Source organism: Mustela erminea, chromosome 7 (assembly GCF_009829155.1).
Source record: "Mustela erminea isolate mMusErm1 chromosome 7, mMusErm1.Pri, whole genome shotgun sequence".
NCBI classification, from domain to species: domain Eukaryota; kingdom Metazoa; phylum Chordata; class Mammalia; order Carnivora; family Mustelidae; genus Mustela; species Mustela erminea.
In genome coordinates this window covers 43437114-43457905 of record NC_045620.1, presented here as the reverse complement: position 1 = coordinate 43457905, position 20792 = coordinate 43437114, and the positions used below count along the sequence as shown (strand labels likewise).

General features: G+C 45.4%; 1 long non-coding RNA gene across 1 annotated transcript; it reads left to right on the top strand.

Annotated features, from left to right (window-relative positions):
- The first annotated feature begins 4719 nt into the window (after positions 1-4719).
- LOC116595316 lies at positions 4720-20249 on the top strand. Its single transcript, XR_004287615.1, has 3 exons — positions 4720-4784; positions 14607-14616; positions 20237-20249. It is a non-coding gene; the product is annotated as an uncharacterized LOC116595316 (long non-coding RNA).
- Positions 20250-20792: the final 543 nt, after the last annotated feature.

Below are 20792 nucleotides of genomic sequence, written 5' to 3'. Positions count from 1 at the left end.
GGCTGATGTGTCTCCCAGGTATCAGGGGATGAAGGGTACAAGCAGCTGGTTGCCCCACAGCCTTCAAGATGCTAGAATTGGCCACAGTGACCCCTGATGAGAATGACTTACAAACAAGACCAGCATGCCCTAATGCGGTGCAAATTTCCAAGCCTGCTTGCACCTCAAAGCAACCTAGGGAACACACAAGAAATATTTAGATGCCAGGAACCACCTAGATATACTGAATTAGACTATCCAGGGGTGGAGTCTGAGCAGCCAGGCCAATACCCTTTTCTGCTAATCTCTGAAAACCACTGCCCTGAAAGAACTTTGCATCTAGGAATGGAAGAGTGTTGAAACCTAACTCCCAGAGAGGTCCCTGGCCAATGCTTTCCAATTCCATTCGCATCCTCTGCGTGTGTGTGTGTGTGTGTGTGTGTGTGTGTGTGTGTAAGATGTATAGTTTTTTGGCTTGGTTTGCACATTTCTAAGTAAGCAAAATGGACCCACCATGACAAAGTGCCAATCCCTCTCTACCTTATGGACTTGGACTTTTCTTTAAGCCCAGCTCAGTGAGGTGCATGTTTGTGACTTCTCTCACCCTTCCTTGTTGTCCTTGACAGTTGCTCTAACTTGGTTTTAGGTAAACAAGCTGTGGAGACATCATGGTGAGGTTTTTTCCTGCCCTCACCCCACAGGCATGGATGGCTCAGTGTATGGCCATCGGGGCACAATCCTTCTCACCTGCTCCATCATCAAGAATGGTAGGATGTCCTAAAGCTAAGAGCTCAACTTCTCATCTGCCCCTCAGAGATGTTCTGCCTACCCGCTATGGCCAAAGGTAACATGAACATACAGCATATGCGTAAAGAGTTGAGTGCTGTTTACACCTGCTTTGGGGGAAAGCTTTTGCCCTCACTAAGGAGGGCTTTAGACCTAAACCCAGTGGCTTCAGGGCATTTTTTAGCAGCAGAATCATGTTTATAAGTTTCTTACTTGGGAATCCCATACCCTAAACAGATAATGAAGAGCTGTCCCCGATGCCAGAGGTCTTCCTATGGCCTCTCTTCCCTCCACACACATAGCAGCCCCTGTGTCTCGCATGGAGCTCTCAGCTTCCATGACACCTAATTCTAACCACTGTCCTGATCTTTGCTGCCCTTCTCTCTCATTCAGTGGCTTTTTGGGGTTTCAGGGATATGTCTGAAAGCAGTAGAATGGAGGATCATGGCCATTTATCAGAAGAGATCAAAAGAACTAAACTATGTCCCTTATCTAAGGTTCTTCAGAAGGAAGGACTTTTTAAAATTTTTTTTATTTTTTTATAAACATATAATGTATTATTAGCCCCAGGGGTACAGGTCTGTGAATCGCCAGGTTTACACACTTCACAGCACTCACCATAGCACGTACCCTCCCCAACGTCCACAAGACCACCACTCTCCCCTGACCCCCTGACCCCCAGCAAACCCTCAATTTGTTTTGTGAGATTAAGAGTCTTATGGTTTGTCTCCCTCCTGATCCCATCTTGTTTCATTTATTCTTCTCCTACCCTCCAAACACCCCACATTGCATCTCCACTTCTTCATATCAGGGAGATCATATGATAGTTGCCTTTCTCCGATTGACTTATTTCGCTAAGCATCAAACCCTCTAGTTCCATCCACATCGTCGCAAATTGCAAGATTTCATTTCTTTTGATGGGAGGACTTTTGAGACAAGAACTTAGATAAAGATTATTTCCTTAAGCAGTAACCATAGGAATGAGACAAGAGAGTAGGAAAGGTCAGTGATAGGGCATATACTGAGGTGGCTGCTAGCAAGGGGGGGGGGGTTCAATCCCACTGGGAATCATACACAGTACCACCCAGAATCATATGTCTGAAATGCGGCAGCTGGGCATTTATCCACTGACGTTGGACCCTCCAGTGTGAGAGTTACCCTAGGGGCATTAACTGCCCACACACACACACACGTGCACTACACTCACACATGTACATATGCGCGCACATGCATCTGGGATGTAAACTTGGAAGCTTGAAGCTTGGAAGGCTTTCTCTTGAGGATAAGATGTCTCCCTTAAAATCACATACCTGGTTATCAAAAACTCCATGGAAAGAGGAGATGAGACTCTTTCAGCTCTTTCTTCATGCAAAAGCACCCATCCCATGGGCTCACTTTTGAAATCAGAAGAGGCAAGTCCCTGTACCCATTCCAACCTCTCTAAGACTTGGCTCACACATCAACACAAACAACTCCCTCCCCCTAGCTCCTCCAGGCTCCAGGCTCTGGGGCTGGACCATCCAGGACCCCTGACAGGCTATCAGCAGTAGGAGTCGCAGGCCTTAGCTATCCTCTGAGATGTAGCCCAGCTCATTGGCAGTGAGATGTCCAGCTTCAGCACCACCCAGCCAGGGGAAGCTGGGCTGTGCCTCATCTGGAAGATTTCTGAGCTCAGGTTAGTGTGACGAAGCTAAGGCTATGATGACTTTTCCAGCGGGAACTCTTAGACTCATGTCCCATAAATTGTTCTACTTGGTTTGAATAAAGTAAAACTTTTTCCCCCATTACCACTGCCCTCAAGTGAGATTTAACTTTTCAAAGCTGGTCTGAACAGGGGCTTGGGGAACACCCACGACAGGGTAATGGTAGGGCAAACCAACAGAATACAAAACTATGTATGCCGTGTGATACCAATTCTGCTGAAAAAGGAGAGAGAGGGGGGTGCCTGGGTGGCTCACTCGGTTAAGCATCTGACGCTTCGTTTCGGCTGAGGTCGTGATCTCAGGGTAGTAAGATCGAGCCCTGTGTTGGGCTCTACACTGAGCACAGAGTCTACTTCAGATTCCCTCTCCTTCTTCCTCTGCCCTTACTGCTCACACATGCTCTCTCTCAAATTAATTAATTAATTTTAAAAGGAGAGAAAAAGAAAATCACAAGATCCATTTGGTTAAGAGTCTACACTTAACTTAGACCAATGGTTCTCAAAATGTGCTCCCTAGAGGGAGGTTGGGAGAAGGGGGTGGGATTATGGACATTGGGGAGGGTATGTGCTTTGGTGAGTGCTGTGAAGTGTGTAAACCTGGTGATTCACAGACCTGTACCCCTGGGGATAAAAATATATGTTTATAAAAAATTAAAAATTAAAAATTAAAAAAAAAATGTGCTCCCTAGACCAGCAGCAGCACCACCACCTAGGAAACTTGTTAGAAATGCAAATTTACCTCCCACCCTGGATTTACTGAAGCAAAATTATGGGGTCAGAGCCCAGCAATCTAGGTGATTACAAGGCATGCTGAAATTGGAGGACCACCGGTGGGCTAGAGTGGGGCAGCCCTTGCTCACTGGGCTAGGAGTTGGGAGAAGGCAGAGCTGCTGTCTTCTGGGAGCTGTGGTGTGGCAGCGAGGGTGAGGCAAGTGCTTAAAGGGAGAACAGCCATATGGGCAACCCACACAAAGGTAAGGGATCACAGGAAGGGGGTGATAGAAGCATTCACAGAAAGGGAAAATCAAAGGAAGGTGGAAACGAAAGAGAAAAAAAAAAGGCAGACTGACAGAAAAATCAAAAGAGAACAGAAGAAAAGAAAAAGAAAAAGAAAGGAAAGGAAGAAAGAAGTCCTGGTAGGGTTGGCTGGGAGCCCAGCTCCTTAAAGCCCACGGGGGTTTACCAGCTCATTCTTTGAGTCTGGCCTGCTCTCAAACAAGGCCCAGGCTCGTGGGCAGGTGCTAATTTGCAAGGCTGAGCTACCAGGCCAGCACCTGCTCAAGGCAGGAAGCTGGAACCTCTTTGTATTCTTTGAAGGCTCCAGACAAATGGAAAGTTTAAAATCCAAACATTTCAGTTCAAGTCCTCTGCCAGTACCAGCTAGCAAACAGCTTCTCTGTTCTCCTGCACCAACAGTAGAGAGGATTCAATGCCCCAAATGCTACGGAGGTTTTGATTGCTATGAGTAAAGAGCAAAGCTGTAAGTCAGATATGGGGGTTTTCCAAGGCAGACATCAATTAAAAACCATTATGGACCTCTCCTGAACCCCATCCAATGGCACATTTTATCTAAGCTCATATATGGTGTTGTTTTTTAATCCTCTATACCAAGCTCCTCTCTGTGTCCCCACTTTGCAGTGCATTAGTTACCATGGAAATGGTGAGGCCCCAGTGGGATGGGGTTAGTTTAACTGACTGACACAGAAAGTCATTTTGTGCAGGGGTTGGATATTACATCTACCTATCTGTATTAATACTTATGTAATTATTCAACATACACTCACATCTTATACATTGTATTATAATAATCATAAGTATATAAATATATGTAATTATGAAATCCAGGACTTTACGGAATCTCTGATAACTTAAGGAGATTTCCAAAGGAAATGGTACATACACTAAAGTTAAAATTCCAGGAATGTGGTTACCAGCCCAGCACACTGCCTGACCACACATTACAGTTTGGGAGAGGGACCAGCAAGCCAGAATGGCAAGGTCAATGGGAGAGCTGGATTCCTGCCCCAGGCATATACCAAAGTCTGCACATACCTGCCTGGTAACCCAGGGTGAGTTATGTCAATTCTCCAAGATGATGTCATCATCACTTGAGAGAACTGAACAAAGTTGTTGCTGGAGCCCCTTTTTGTGCACATCCTAAGATTCAATGGTCTCATCCATTTCTATGGAAGACTACCTTTTTTTTAAAAGATTTATTTATTTGAGAGAGAGAGCATGCACGTGCAAGGGGGAAGGAGTGGAGGGAGAGGGAGAGAGAGAATCTCGAGCAGATTCCCCAGTGAGCATAGAGCCCAAAGTAGAGTTTAATCTCACCCCCCTGAGACCATGGCCTGAGCTGAAATCAAGAGCGGGACGCTTAAGTGACTGAGCCACCCAGGCGCCCCAAGTTCACCATCTTATAGCAGGGGAGAATTATTCATTCATTGATCCATTCATTTATACATCCAATAGTCATTAATTAAGCATATTCAGCCAGAGTCTAAACTTAGGTGAATTCTGCCAAACGTGGAGATATAGAGACTTCTGTTGAGCAGTATTTATGGAATAAAGAAGTCTCACAGCATGGAAACATAGTGGAACACAGTGGAAACATGGCCTTCATCCTCACTGGTTAGCTCTTATCTCTTAACCAGAAACACAAACCTAGAGTGGGCCCCAAAATGGGCCCAGTGTCACAACTCCATCAACCAGGCACTGAGCCCCAGGTGCTCACTTCAACCAACCCACTGGGGAAATGGGAATTATCTCCTCAAACTGTGTAAGTTGTCCTCTGCAACTCAAATATCCTTGCTTAAGAGACAGCCAGCAGGCCCTGCATGGTTATCTGGAAGTTCAGGATTAAAGAGACTAATTTAATTAGATATTTCCATGGGTTTCTTTGGCCCTTACCCTATCTTCTCTCAGAAGTAAAAAATTAGGTCAAAATGATACTCCAGATTCAAAGGTTCTTTCCTGGCCAATAATTTCCTTTTGTTTTCCGAGCAGGACATCCCAGGGCTTTCCCTCTGGGTGAGTTTATTCCAAGGATTTTAAAAGAGTCTCTGTAGACTCCTAATCTGAGAAAACAAACTGAGGTTGGTGGGGGTGGGGTGGGGTGGGAGCGATGCAGTGGCTGGGAGATGAACATCAGGGAGGGTATGTGCTATGATGAGCATTGTGAATCGTGTGAGACTGACGAATCACAGACCTGTACCGCTGAAATAAATAATACATTATATGTTAACTGAAAAAAATAGAGTCTCTGTAAAAACCCTACACTGGCCCAACCAGACATCAACTGCTTTGCTGACTCCCTTTGGTCTTGATAAAGATAAAGGCAGGGTAAAAGTCCCTATTCAATAAAGGGTCTATTTATTAATTGTTCAGTAATAGTTTGTATCAACCTGATCAACCACCAGCAAGACAGGATTTATTTTCTCCATATTTCAGGTGAGGAAAATAATGATGAATGAAGTAATATGCACCTTGTCACACAGCTAGTCTGAAGCAGCTAGGTCCATTTGTTTGCAGAGCACAGAGCTGTGTGTTCAGCAGTATATGAGTTCTCAACTGTACAATAATGTTGTGTAACAAAACATCCCCAAATACAGTAGCTTAAAATAATTATTCCTCTCATTAGTAATTATTTTAATATTTATATATACCATTGTTATTGCTTCTGATTCTGTGGGTCATCTGGGTCTTTCTGACAATCTTGATCAGGATGCTCTTGCATCTGGCTAGCTGTGGCTGTTCCCAGCTAGCCTTCCATATCTGTCATTATGGTATCAGCTGGGATGAGGAAAGATGTGACTATATTTCATGTGTTATTCTCCAGTAAGCTAGCTCAGGTGTGTTCTCATGGTTTTTGCAAGAGAGAAAGCCCCAAGTCTCTGCTATGTCACTCATCACACGTGCTAATATCCCACTGGCCAAATCAAGTCACATGGTGGACCCAGGAATTAAGGAGTGGAGCAGAATGCCCACAAAAACAGGAATGAAAAATTGAGACCGTTAGTGCAAGCAGCCTACCACAGGTAGATCTCATATTTTTAGCGCTCTTTCCACTCCATGAATGAAGGCAACACTGATACTAGGACTTTTGTTCTATTTCTGTTTTTAAGAGAAATATTTAACATTATGACTTTCATTTGTGAACAGCACTGAAATGAAGACTAAATTCTAAGGAAGATGAAGAATGAAAATTTCTCACTTAAAGTGTATATGAAGATCTAGCTTTTTTTAAAAAAAAAACTATATCATCTTGGAAACAATTTATTTTATTTCTCTAGGGTAAATTCAGAATTTCCTTTGGACCATGTCTGGTCTAAAAAAGCATCCAGTATCTAAATTTGAATCCTCATAAAGTCAGATATTTATAATTTCTAAGAACCCCATCCAGCCGCTGCAAATCAACTAATTTCAAAGCAAAGTTCTTTTTAACCCTCTGGAGTAAGGGTCAAATACACATTTGTCTAGGGAAGAGAAGAAATGAGTTAAACCACAAAGCCTGGGTTACTTCTCCTGGGTTACCTGATTAAAACCAAAAATCCCAATGGCTGGGCCAGTCGCGACTATATGACACTCACATGCTTTGATGGCATCCTGCCCTCCCAATACCAAACATCTGAATGTTTTGAGTGTTTTATAGACCAAACATTTGGATGCTTGACCACATTTTTCCATTTTCCATCTGGAAAAGAATGAACACAGTCTGAGGTCTGTCTCTCAGACTTCCTAAGAAGATGACCTTGGATGCCTTGGGAAAGGCAGCAAGTCAGACCAACACAGATTGCAATGACTGTCCTTACAATCAGCTCCCTGAAGGCATCCATGTTAGGTGGTCCAGGGCGTTGGAAAGGAAACCAATGCTGAAGAAATAAAGATGGAATTGAGAATTTATTATGTGCCCCCTAAATGTTGGGTGCTTTTGCAGATATTATTATAACCTAGGATATCACTGGTCCTCCCTTTATACTTCAGGAAAATGAAATACCATGTCATCAAATAACTCACTCAAAGTCACACAGGCAGTCTTTGGAAGCCTGGAAACATGATGTCTGCCACACAGATGCCATCTTGCAAGGATCTAGACCCACACCAAGATCAGGTTGGAAGAGTTGTGAAAAGAAACCAGTCTGTTGTGTCTGTGAGGGTGTGTGTATGCCCGGCTTATATCCCAGCTTTGCTCTGCTCTCACCATGTAACGGTCCTCTAGACAAGCCAGTGATGCCAGACACAGTCTCCCTCCGCCCCCCACAGCTACCAAGATCTGAGTGCTGACAGAAGAGCATCAAATTCCCCTTTCCCCTCCCAGACACGAAGCTTTATCCTTCACACCAGGGTAGGCACAGCTGCTGTTTAGACTTGGAGATCTGGTTTACAGCAAAGGCCCCAAGAGCAAAAACTTGCACATTCAAAGGAAAAACCGATCAACTTGAACTAATTCCCTTTTCCATTGCCGCTGGCATCGCTGGGAAAATGGAAAGGGGATCAAAGTGGTGGGGTTTGGGAGGACAGAACTAATGTTTGTGCATGGCCGGACAAGCTCCCGGCATTCCTTCGGCCCAGGAGTTCACAAGAATCCAGACCAAATGAAGTGCCAGATCCACACCTTAAATCAAATGAAGTGGGGAGGTGGGGGGGAGAATCCACCAAAAAACCTGGCCTCTTTAGCTTGGCTTCACTTTCAACATGAGCATTTGTTCATTTTACTTTCAACCTGATGCAGCAAATCTTGACTACTGTCTTTCCTCACAGGAACCTCCCCCAATGTTGACGAGAGAATTTTTAGGTACTGATTTCCTTTTCATAGACAGCGTCTGGCCTGAGCTATCACAACTTGTCTGGCTGACCTCAGTGGAGTTTCCTAAACCTTGCTGGCCTCTGCCCACTCTGCAGTCAGAGAGGCTCAGATGAAAATGGCTGCCACCTTCCTCAGGAACATTACAAGCACCTAGGCAGCCAGCAGAGTCCCTGACACACAAGCAGCCCTGCAATTCATCTCTGCAGATTGGTCAAAGGGTTGAGTTTGTCCAAAGAACTAAGACTGACACGGCACACATTCTCACCTAGAGCCAGACAGACCACTAACAACTGTGAGATAGCAGGAATGTCACTTTACCTCTCCAAACTCCAGTTTCTGGAACTGTGAAATGGGAAAAATATACCAAACCCATAGCAGCACAGAGTGGGTTAAACTCAAAAACTAACACAATGTTAGTTTTCTACTTTTTTTTTTCCCCCTTGAGTAGATGAGACCAGGGGTGACACTGAAGAGTGATGGTTCTGATTTAATCACAGGGACGGGACAGCTGCCGTTTTTGAGAGCCAACTCTGTGTCTGGCACCATGTCAGATGCTTCCCATCCATCTTCTCCCTCAGTCTTCACAACTTAGCATTTTATTTTCCTTCCTTCCTTCCTTCCTTTCCTTCCTTCCTGTCATTTTCTTTCCTTCCTTCTTTCTTTCTTTCCTTTCTTCCTTCCTTCCTTCCTCCCTCTCTTTCACCCACCCACCCACCCACCTTCCTTCCTTCCTTCTTTTCTTCCTTCCTTTCTTCCCTTGTTTCTTTTTAGGAGGAGAGGGGCAGAAGGAGAGAGAGAATCTTAAGCAGGCTCCTGCATGGAGCCAAAACTGAACTCAATCTCACAACCCCGAGATCATGACCGGAGCAGAAATCAAGAGCTGGACGCCAACTAAGCCACCCAGGCACCCCTACAACCCAGCATTTTAAAGAAACGTCGAAAAGATGGCTTGATCTATTATTGGAAGAAGATAAGGATTTACTCAGGTTGATCCACCCCAAAAGAAACTTGTCAGCAGAGGTCATTAGGATGGACAGCTTGTGAAGACTGGAACCCAGTTCTCCAGGGATTACAGCTCAGTCTTGGGGTCACAGACTTCTTTTGGAATCAGGGACCTTCAAGTGAACAGTCTGATTTCTTAGATCGGAAAGAATTACTGTGTGTCCCAGATGGCAATTTAATTAGACTGGGACCAACATCCTTAAGATATTTACCACTAGGCCCCTACCTTAATGCTTGGCAATGTATTGGACATTAGAGAGCTCTAGACAAAGACCTTAAGGAGTCTGAATCCATCCATCTGCCCAACAATCATTTATTCACTCAAACATATTTATTGAGTTCCTATAATATGTTAAGATCTATGCTACGTACAGTCCACAAAGGACTGCTGCCTTCCTGGAACTTACATTCTAATTGAATTACCCTCAAGATATAGTTACAGAGCAAAGGGAAGATAGTCCAGGATCAATACATCGGGAGTTATCCTCCCAATAAGAGAATAATTAGTTAATCTTTCTGTAAGGCAGTTCAGTAATGGGTATTAAAAGCAATAACATTTTGTATTCCCATTGGCTTAGCAAATCTTGTTTAAGAAATGTATCCTAAAGAAATCATCATATATGTAAATTATCATGTTAGTGCATGAAGATTAACTTAAAGGTTAGTCATTACTATATTGCTAGAATACTAAAAAAGAAATAATACAAATGGCCAATCAGAGATGATTTAAATAAATTATGGTACATAATCACAATGAAGTATTTTATGGTGATTAAGGATTATGGTCTATACATAACATTAAGTGAAAAAGAGGTTATAAAATAATATGTAGAATAAGAACTTACTTCGATTTTTTAATAATATGGAATTATATAGATGGATATAAATAGCCCAAAGAAAACTGGCTCATCTTCAGACTTTAAAACTGCTCTCAATAGCAAGCAAGAATTAAAGGGGAATGCATTTCTTTACTAAAGTTTTCAGATGGTGCATATGGTGACAAATAATTCTTTAAAAAATTTCTTTTACCATCCTTTCCTCAAAATGTTATTCTACGTTACAGCTATCTGCACACCCCTCCTTCTCTTTTGGATCGTGTTCATGCCGCCCGAACTCCCAGCCTTTGAGCCTTTCTTCCTCATCCACCACTCTCTTTGCCTTTAAACTTCTCCTCCTCCCTTCCCCTCCTCTCCCTGCCCCTCCCCTTCTTGCTCTCTCTTTCTCTCTCTGTCTTCTTCCAAATTCCTCCCCATCTCTTATCTTTTCCCCCTTGGGGTATCTCCATGTCCCCTGATACATAGATCAACTTGGCCTCTTGCAGCTTGCCCAAATTTCTCCCCCCCCCAACTTTCCCACTGAGCATAATAAAGGCTTCCCTTCTCAGGAAAGAAGGGGCGAAATGTAAGTACTTGTAATTTAGTAATTTAATGTCTTTTACAATATTATTTTTATATTATTTATGATACTACACTATTATATTATTTATTATATAATACTATAATATTATGTTAATGTTGGACATAATCAAGTATTAAGATTTGGAGTGATTTTATTTGTGCATTCAGACTTTTCTTGGATTTTCAAAAATAAACATGTATTCTTCTAAATAAGGGGGGGAGATTTTCTTAAATGACAAAATACATTGGACAGTGTAGCATTTAGAAGTCTGACAATTTCTTTGAAGAAATCACATAGTCCCCTGTGCATGCTGTTACAAATTCATGCCCCGAAATAGTGAGTCCTTTCTGGGTAGGTCTAGGATTGCTCTGATGTCCCCAGAATGTCTCCAGGACTGCTGTCTCTTCCTTTGTGAAACACTGAAGCCCTAGGTCTCTGTCCAGCTCAGAACTCCCACCTTGTTTTTTCTTCCTGAGATTCACCCACCAGGCCCAGAAATGAGGGGCTTCTTAGTACAGCAGCCACCGCATGGAAGACAGGTTGTCTATATTCAAGTGTGTGGCCCAATGCCTCACGTACTCAGTAAACATGCTGACCTTACCCAATCAGCTTTTGACTTTCACTTGTAACTGTGCACACATGTACACACACACACTTGCTTATACACACATACGACTGCCACCACAATTCACTGTCCCTGGATATGATATGACTGTCTCTTTACCATGCTATTACCCTCCCCAAACAACCTAACTGTGAACATGAGGAGGGCCCACTCGTGTCATGACCACACTCCTCCCAGCTCCACGCCTGTACCTGGTGACACAGGGGCACAGGTCCTCTCCCATTTCCTCCCATTCTTTTGGGATGTGCCCAGAATGATGTGTTACAGACACAAAGAAACAAATACTCCCTGTTCTGCTTCAGCTTCTTGTCACAGTCCCTGGCAGTCACTGTCCGTGCCCTCCGGGGACACACCTATGTACATCCTACCTCCCAGAGCTCCCAAGCCCCAAGCCTCATGCGACAGGGCAGAACAAGATTCCATGCTCCCCAGTGTTGCCCTGCACCTCGTTGCCTGGGCCCTGCAGCATTGCCATTGTACCCACCACCTCTGAAAGGGCCTCGTGCTAACAGGCTCTTTAACCTTTGTCTCCAGCAATCCCACTGGGGCCCCAAACAGTTCCAGAGGCTAGGTAGGGAACCAGCTTCCTGCAATTGCCTTCCTGCCCTCATCTTTCTGTCTCTTTTTCTTTTGCCCAAACCCTTCCATTTCCTTCAAGCACACAAACTGTGTGTAAGAACTCATGCAAACGCTTGGGCTGGGAGATAGCCTGGCCTCCCAGCAGAACGTCGCCAAGCTCTGGCCCAGCCAAGACCCCTGTTACACCATCATTAACCATGTCACTGGTGGCCTACAGAGGTGTTTTCTGCAGACTAGAAGCTTCTAGCCATGAAGAATATCCCACCAATGGATCTGAAAGCAAAGATCTGTGTGGCAAAGGTGACCAAATATGGGCGGACATTTGTCCCCACCTCCAACGAGACGCAGCAGACGTGATGCTATGTGACTTCCTAGGTCCAGCCATAAAAAGTGACATGGTCCACCAAGTTCTCTCCCACTTGGCATACGCACCTTTGGAGCTCTGAGCCACCTTGTAAGTCTGGCTACCTGAGTCTCGCACTGAAGAGATCCCATAGAAAGACAACGGAGGGCAGAGAGATGCCCGAGGATCATCTACTGCCTTTCACTGTTAGCTTCCAGCAGGACGCATGGAGATCCCAGCCCTTGGCCTTTGAGGTGCCCTGGCTACTGTTGTGGGAGCAGAGATGTGCTGTCCCTGTCAAGTACTGCTCAAACTGCAGATTTGTGACCAAAATAAATACTGTCATTGTTCTAAGCCACTAGGCTTAAGATAGTTTGTTTCATAGACGTGGAGACACGCACAGTCTGAATAATCCATGTTCTGAAACTCCAAGGGCCCTGGGAACTGGGGTGACTTTCTCTTCTTGCTGGAGGATGGAAGGTCAATTCTCAACTCCACTGAGGCTGGTCCACTGGCACATGAGGGAAGAGTAGAGAAAAAGCGCACATAGCACGACAATAGGACTTCTTTCCAGGCCTACAATGTGTCTGTTTTGACATTTTCAAGACTCATAGCCATTTGTTCACATGGAAGCCATGAGCAGTGGTCTCTTTGGGAAAGAAGTACTTGACACACTGAGCTCTGGGTCACAAGATGTGGACAGGGTCTTCCATTTGGACTGTCTTCCTGGATGACACTCATGCTAGCAGCACCTTGAAGTCATTTCCTTCATATGGGAGTCCCAGAAGCTGCCCCTGAGATGAGGACCTAAAAGTCAGTGATTTGTTTGGAAGATTATCTCAGAAAACACAGAGAACAGTGGAGGAGTAAGACAGGGCTAGGAAGGCTACAAATAACACTTGTGTTATCAAGTCAAATAGCACTGTGGACAACTGGGGCTCGGTCCTACTGGAGCCCTCTGGGAGATCATGGTCTAACCTACCTCAGAGTTGCCCCATCATGGGGATGAGGAGGGTGGGGTACTTTCCAAACCCCAACTGGCCTGTCCCACACAAGTGTTGAGCACACCACCTGGGGTGGGAGTTGCCCCCACCAGGAAGCCATCAATCCACATGAGGAAGGTGAGTATAGGGGGTGGGATATAGACAGGCACTACAGTCTGCCCAAGACACTGCAAGGCTCCAGAGCATCGACCATAGCAAAGCTGGTGGGAGCCATCCTCTAACCACTCCAAAGTAATTAGCTCAATGGAAAATATGCAGCAAGCACAAAGGTCCTGAAGTAGGGACTTGGGAAGCAGGTTGGACAGGAGGTCAGACAGGGGGTGGTAGGCTACAGCATGCAGGACCATAGTCAGGAATTCAGATTTTACTTTGGTTAGAAAGAAAAGAAATGAATGGTTTGGAGCAGAATGGCATAATTTGAACCATGTTTTTAAGATAATCACTCTACTTGCTGAGGAAAGATGGTAATTAGCTAAGCAGTTAGGAGACTGCCACAAAACTGGATTCAGATAAGAGGTGGCGATGTCCCAGAACAGGACGGTGGCTGTAGGGGCCATAAACCTGGGCAGATTCTGGTATGTTTCCAAGGCCCACCCACCAGTATTTGCTGATAGATTGTGTATAGAGTATGAACAAAAGGGAAGAGTCACAAGTGACTAGAAGATGTTCTGCCTGAGCTCCTGTAAAGGTGGATTTGCCATTGACTGAAATGGGAAAGACATGGAGAGTCTGGTGTGGATGGGAAGGTTAGGAACTTGTCTCGGATGTGTCAAATGTGAGATGCCAGGTCGACAGTTGGATAGACAGACCTGGAATTTGGGGTCAGGGTCTGGTTGCACATATGAATTTGAGGATAAAACTGGGAGATAATCCCATTAAGCTGGCAGGTGCCTCTGCCTCCCTTGGTAATCATCACTAGGCTCAGAAAGGTTTTTTTGGAGCTGATAATGAATCCTACTGGCAGCCCTGTAGATTCTTTTCTTGGTCTTGAGACGATGAAGTAGACTTCGTTTAGTAGGGAAGCACTTCCAACTTCTCAGCTCCCAGGTTCTTGGGTATAGGGCTGAGCTTTCACTCAGACCACTGTTTCTCTTTGGTTTACCCCATTGGTCTCTTGTGCCCAGCCTTGCCTCTTAAGAGCAGCCCCCAGATGGCTGTCACCTCTGAGAAGCACCTATAAAAGGCTACTTTATCCCCCACCAACTCCTCTGCAGAAACAGCATCTCATTGGCCTCAGGCACTGGTCTTAAAAGCAAAGGATACTCGGGAAGGTGGGTTGAGCAAATGCTCTCCTATTGCAATTTGGTCTGATTGTGTTACATGCTGAGAAGTTCTGGCAGAGGCAGACCAGCCTCTCCTCCTGCCAGACCCCCAGAAAAGAGATGGGGTTGGGTGGAGCACCCACTGTCCCACAAATAAAGCACAGAGCTTCTCCTCTGAACAAGTGTCATTTGGTTCCAGGCCCAGTTAGCGATGCCACCCACCCCACCTGGCCCAGACTAGGGGAGACCCCTGCAGGACTGTCTCCTGGTATGGTAAAGCAACACATTCGAACAGTGGGCCATCTGGACATGCTTTGAGTCATATCAGGAAAAGTCCTGGATCTGCAACTCCTCTGATACTTGGAACTGCTGGATTTTCATGTTTTATGTGAGATTTCCCATCCAATAAGTCCTGAATTTCCGAGTGGGAACATGGTGTGTCTTCCTCTAACATTTGGCCCTTGAAAAGTGCCATATCTCCAGCCGGTAAACTGTGATCTAAAACAGGCTGGGCTGCTCCCTCCTGCTTCCAAAGAGATGCAGACCCAAGCGATTGGATGATTTTGTCTAAGCAGTAACAGAGAAACAGATACACGCCGCAGGAGATTTGCCCCCACCGGAGCTCCAACACCGCCGCATTTCTGAGAGGACTGGGTTCCGCCGCATTGTTCTCCTGTTCCCCTGTATTCTAAACAGATGCATCAAAAGCCCATCTGGGGGGCTCTGTTTCCCTCTTGAACAGTTCAAACTCCAGCCTCCTGGGAGTTCCTGTTTATCTTTATATAATACTTAAATCCTTTTCTCTTTCTCTTTAGAAAAAGGCATTTTTGGGCCCTTGCATATTGTTTACTTCAGGGGCAGTCAAGATGGAATTTGGTTTGGTAAGGAAAAATCTGGTTTGCTCACCCCTTTAGGATGAGAGAGGGCAAGAGTGATGTGGTGGGAATCTGGTGGGCCGGGAAGTGGGAAGGTGGGAAGGCTCTGGGACTGTGGGCAGAATTTCTAACATTCCTGAAGCTCAATTTCCTTGCCTGTAAGATCTGGGGGAGCAAATTCAAATGCTCCCAGGTAAGTAAGGGGCCAGTGATACACTGAGCTGCAGGCCCCATGCTGGCCACACACACACACACACACACACACACCCATGCCCCTCCAGGTGTATCTATGAGACACAGTCCCCATGTCCTAACAGTCTGCATTCTAAGGAGCCAGTGGTGCCGCATTGGTCACAATAGCCAAGACAGGGAAACAATCTCAGTGTCCATCAGGGGATGAATGGATAAAGATGGGGTACATATATACAGCAAAATACTAATCAGGCTGAGAAAGAAGGAATCCTACCATTACAACAACAGGGATAGACTTTGAGGACATTATGCTAAGTTAACAGAGAAACACAAATACTGCATGGTATCACTTACATGTGGAAACTAACAAAAAGAAGTGAAATTCATAAAATAGAGAGTAGAAAAGCAGTTGCCTCTGCTGGAGGGATGAAGGGGTAGGGAGTGGTTAGTTAAAAGGTACAAACTTTCAGCTATGAGAGGAGGCTCTAATGTATAACATGGCAACTACAACAGAAAACCTTGTATCATATCATTGTAATTTGCTGAGAGTTGGACTAAAATGTTATCACCATTGGGACAACTGGGTCACTCAGTCAATTAAGCATCTGCCTGCAGCTCAGGTCATGATCCCAGGGTCTTTGAATCGAGTCCCACATCAGGCTCCCTGCTCGGCAGGGAGCCTGCTTCTCCCTCTGTCTGCTGTTTCCCCCACTTCTGGTCGCTCTCTCTGCAAACAAATAAAATCTTTTTAAAAAAATTTTTGTTAATGTTCTCACTATAATGACAACAATTAATAATAATAATAAATGCTGAGTAGAGGAACACTTAAAGCAAAGGTCTCCAAACGCGTGCTCACTCCCAGGTCTCACAGTCCCTCCCACCGCCCTGGCTCTTCCTCAGATGAGGCCTGACTCAGAGAGAAGGGGAGATTTCATCCATCTCTGAGAATCTTCAAGAGAAAACTCTTAAGGGTGAAAGATTTGGGGGGAAGAAGGGCGTACATGGGAGGAATCTATCTCTTCAACATGCTTCAGTCCACAGAACAAGCATAGAGCACCGAGAGAGATGCTTGAAGCCAGGCTGGCACTGTTCCTGAGGCCAGACCCTGAACAACAAAGAGGGGTGATCAAAATTACAAATGAGGGCGAGGGAGTTCCATTATTCATTGAAGAAATACTCATGGAGGACCTGCTGAGTGCCAGGTTCTAGAGTCCAGAAGTGGACAAAACAGAGTCCCTGGTGCTTGTGTTCTCCTGGAAGAGAGGGACAGAAACCCATGAACAGAGAAAACATGGTGAGAAGTGCTGGAAGGAGAAATGAAGTGGAGGCCGGTCAGGGAGGCTCTCAAGGGGAATAGGAAGGGGGAGGGGTTGAGTCTGAGATGGGACGGAGGAAGGGAGACCTCCTGAGTGCCAGCTGCCCTGCTTTAGCACCCACAGTAAGGCAGCTGGGATACAAGTAGTGGTCTATGTGGAGTGATGTGGGGCCTCTCCTTCCGGGGCCACTTGTCTTTCTAACAGTTTGGGAAGTTATCATGATAAAATAGGGCCCTGGGCTTATAGCCATGTCCCACTTGGACCTAAGTGGTTTGGCCTGGTCAGTATGTTAAGAAAAATGATTTTTAATTCCTTCCATTTGGGGACTGTCCAGTTCACCCAGACTGAGCATCTCCCATTGCCCTACACCTGTGACGTCAAGTATTTGTTTCTTGCCTCGCTTCTGCAAACATCCCATCAATGCAACCCATCATTGTATTCAGTGGTTTCCGACCGACCTCCTATGTGAGAATTACCCAGGGCACTGGTTAAAACTAGAGATTCCTGGGGCCAGCCTCCAAATTCAGTACATCTGCAATAGATGTTTTTAGTAATGCCCTCCATTTGCTCACGCCTCTCGTGTCCATGACCTTGAGTGGGCCCATCCCACAAAGACTCTGGGCTTGTCCACATGACTGGCTTTACTAACAGGACATGAGCAAATGTGACATAATCAAGGACTTGAGAGGAGCCTGTTCTTCAGGGCTTACCCTCTCACCACCCCTGGATTCTGTGGCTCCATGTGAACAAGCCTGAGCTGGCCTGCTGGAAGCTGAGACACTTGGGGTCCAGTTGCCTTGGTTGCTCTGGCAGATGTAAGGGAGGTCTTCCCAGATAAGCCAAGTCTCACTCAATCTGTTAGTGGACCACACTGCCTCAGGGAAACCCACCAAGATCAGATGAGTAAGCACAGACCAAAATAACCCCCTACAGAATCATGAGTTACATAAGTGGCTGATTTTTAAGCCATTACACTTTGAAGCAGTTTGTTACATGGCAAAAACTAACTGATGTGAGACCCAAGATTCTATATTTTTGTAAGCCCTGCAGATGTATCTGGTGGTGCAGTCTGGTCTGGAAATTCATGATGTGTTTATCTTGATCACCACTGCCTCCTGGTGCCTTTTCCAATAGAGGTCATTTTGTGGGCACAACCATAGCCTTGATGATGGAGGTCCCCAGCAGGGACTCTGCCCCAGGAAATGACAGAGAGGTTGGGCATTTTTTAGGTTAACATCAGAGACAGAGGACACTGGGGGAACAATCAGGATAAATCTCCTCAGAATACTTCCATGTCATATGTGGACAACTAGAAGGCTCAGAATTGGGCCTCTCAAATTTTCTGTTTCTTGGAAACCAGAGGCTGAGGGAAGACAAGTCTGACAAGACAGAGATACAAGATCCTGGGGCTATGAAGGTGAATGTTGGGAGCCAAGTGAGGACCTGGGCTCTCCCAAGCCAACAGCAGAGATGAGTATATGGGAAGGAGAGGGAAGGACAGGCATCCAGAGAGTGAGTGTGATCCTGTTCCTTCCTTCCACAGACCCAGCAAAATATCAGTCTCATTTCTTAAAATTGGAAAATTACATGCATACGAAACTCTGGGAAAGAAAGATGTCTTTCCAGCAGCAGTCCAAATCATTTTCCTGGACAATGCCCTAAACATTGGAACAAGTATGTAGGACCCATGAACCCAGGAAATAGGGCAGAGAAAGGCTCCTGAGAACAACGTCAGGCTGAACTGACTTCAGGGTATTGGACAGCTACAGACGTTGGAGGGCAGGGCTGCCTCAGTCTCCTTCAGCCTTCTTTCCTAATTCCCGAGACTTGTTCCTACCAAGGAGCTCTTTCTAACAGCCACAGAATTCTTGCCAAAAATTAGCTTTTTCTCCTAGACTAAACATTGCATAACAATTCTATAAGATATCCACTTATCCACACAAAATATTCACCTGGGGAGATCCAACCTAGAAAATGGGTCACATAAGCAGAACTGTTTTTAGAAAAATGCTTTTCTGTCAGAAGGAAAGGCAATGTGAATGAATGAATGTAGCTGTGGTCTTAGAATCCTAGAGGAGGCTCTAGATCTAGCTGGGGGAACCTTGGAGCAAGTGTTTCCCCTCACTGTAAAATGAAGGCTGGGCTCCATGAGGTCTTGAGTCTGGGGAACCTCTGTTCTCCAAAGTGCACAGATTTTGCTATGAGCTCACCCAGCATGACAGCCCTGGGTTTGGGACAAGCTGCCCATTCACAGGAAGAAGTAAATTGAAAGTCAGTGTCCCATATGGATGTCATGTCAAAGAATAGAGATTCCTCAAAAAGTTGAAAATAGAGCTACCCTACAACCCAGCAATCACACTACTGGGTATTTAACCTAAAGATACAAATGTAGGGATCCAAAGGGGCACGTGCACCCGAATGTTTATAGCAGCAATGTCCACAACAGTGAAACTATAGAAAGAACCTAGGTGTCTACCAACAGATGAATGGATCAAGAAGATGTAAAATACACACACACACACACACACACACACACACAGGAATACTATGCAGCCATCAAAAGAAATGAAATCTTGCCATTTGCAATGACGTGGATGGAACTAGAGGGTATTATGTTGAGGGAAATAAGTCAGTCAGAGAAAGACAATTATCATATGATCTCCCTGATATGAGGAATTTGAGAGACAGGGCGGGGGGTCATTGGGGGGAGGGAAGGAAAAAATGAAACAAGAGGGGATTGGGAGGGAGACAAACCATAAGAGACTCGTAATCTCACAAAACAAACTGAGGGTTGCTGGGGGGTGGGCTGTGGAGAGGGTTATGGACATTGGGGAGGATACATGATATGGTGAGTGCTGTGAAGTGTGTAAGCCTGACAATTTACAGACCTGTACCCTGGGGCAAATAATACATTATTTGTCAATAAAAATAATTAATTTGACAAAGAATAGAGGTTTGGGACAAATTGCTTTCTCAGACTTTCAAGTTTCCTTCATCTGTACACTGTGGATGCTTCTGGTACTTACCTCCAAAGGCACTGGTGACTGAGAGAAAGTATGTAAGGGTTGGAGCGCAACACCTGGCAGATAGAAAGCCCTCTGTGACTGTCTGCTGCTGCTGCCCATAGGAGGCTCAGATGAGGCCAGCATGCACCTGGGAATACTGGTCACTGATGGTGCCCACTGGGCCCTTGGGCAGTCAGTCAGTCTCCTCTCCTCTCTCACCCTCCCAAGCTGCATTTTAGTTCTGTTAAACCAAAAGTTCTTCAGGGTCTTCTACACAGCAGGCCTGGGAGACAAGGGAATGCAGGAAAATCAAGATGGGGTGTCCCTCCTCCAGAGCCTCAGTGTAGTGGGAACGCTTGCAGATTCCACCACACCCAGTTCAACAGGGGCAAGTGGAGTGTCAGCAGCCAGCTCAAGAGTCTGTGCAGGCACACTATTCACAGCTGCTCAAAATTGACCCTAGTGTGTGATGGTCCAGGAGCAAGTCTTCACGCTGAAGATTTATGGCAGGTGTATCCGTATGTCTTAGCACTCAAGCCTTATCAATTCAGGGCACATGGGCCCAGAAGCTCATTGTCAGCACTGCACTTCTTTGTCTGAGTTTTTTTTTTTTTTTTCCTGGTGCTAGTGTCACTTCCCCCCATTCATGATGGAGAAGAAATTGAGGTTCTAGAAAAGCAACTGTCAGCCAATGGCAGATGATAATTGTTGGGTAAATGCCCAGGCTCCCATGCTCCAGAAGCAGGATGGTTCTGGGGCACGGTCTACACTGGCTCCCAGAGCTCCCAGCAAGGTGGACCCCTAGGTGCTCACTCATTTCATAACACACCTGACTGGCTGCTTTCCTTTTCCAGCTTCACCTCCTACCCTTCCCATCACTGTTTCCCTTTACTTCCCAAATAAATGACTTGCCCTGGA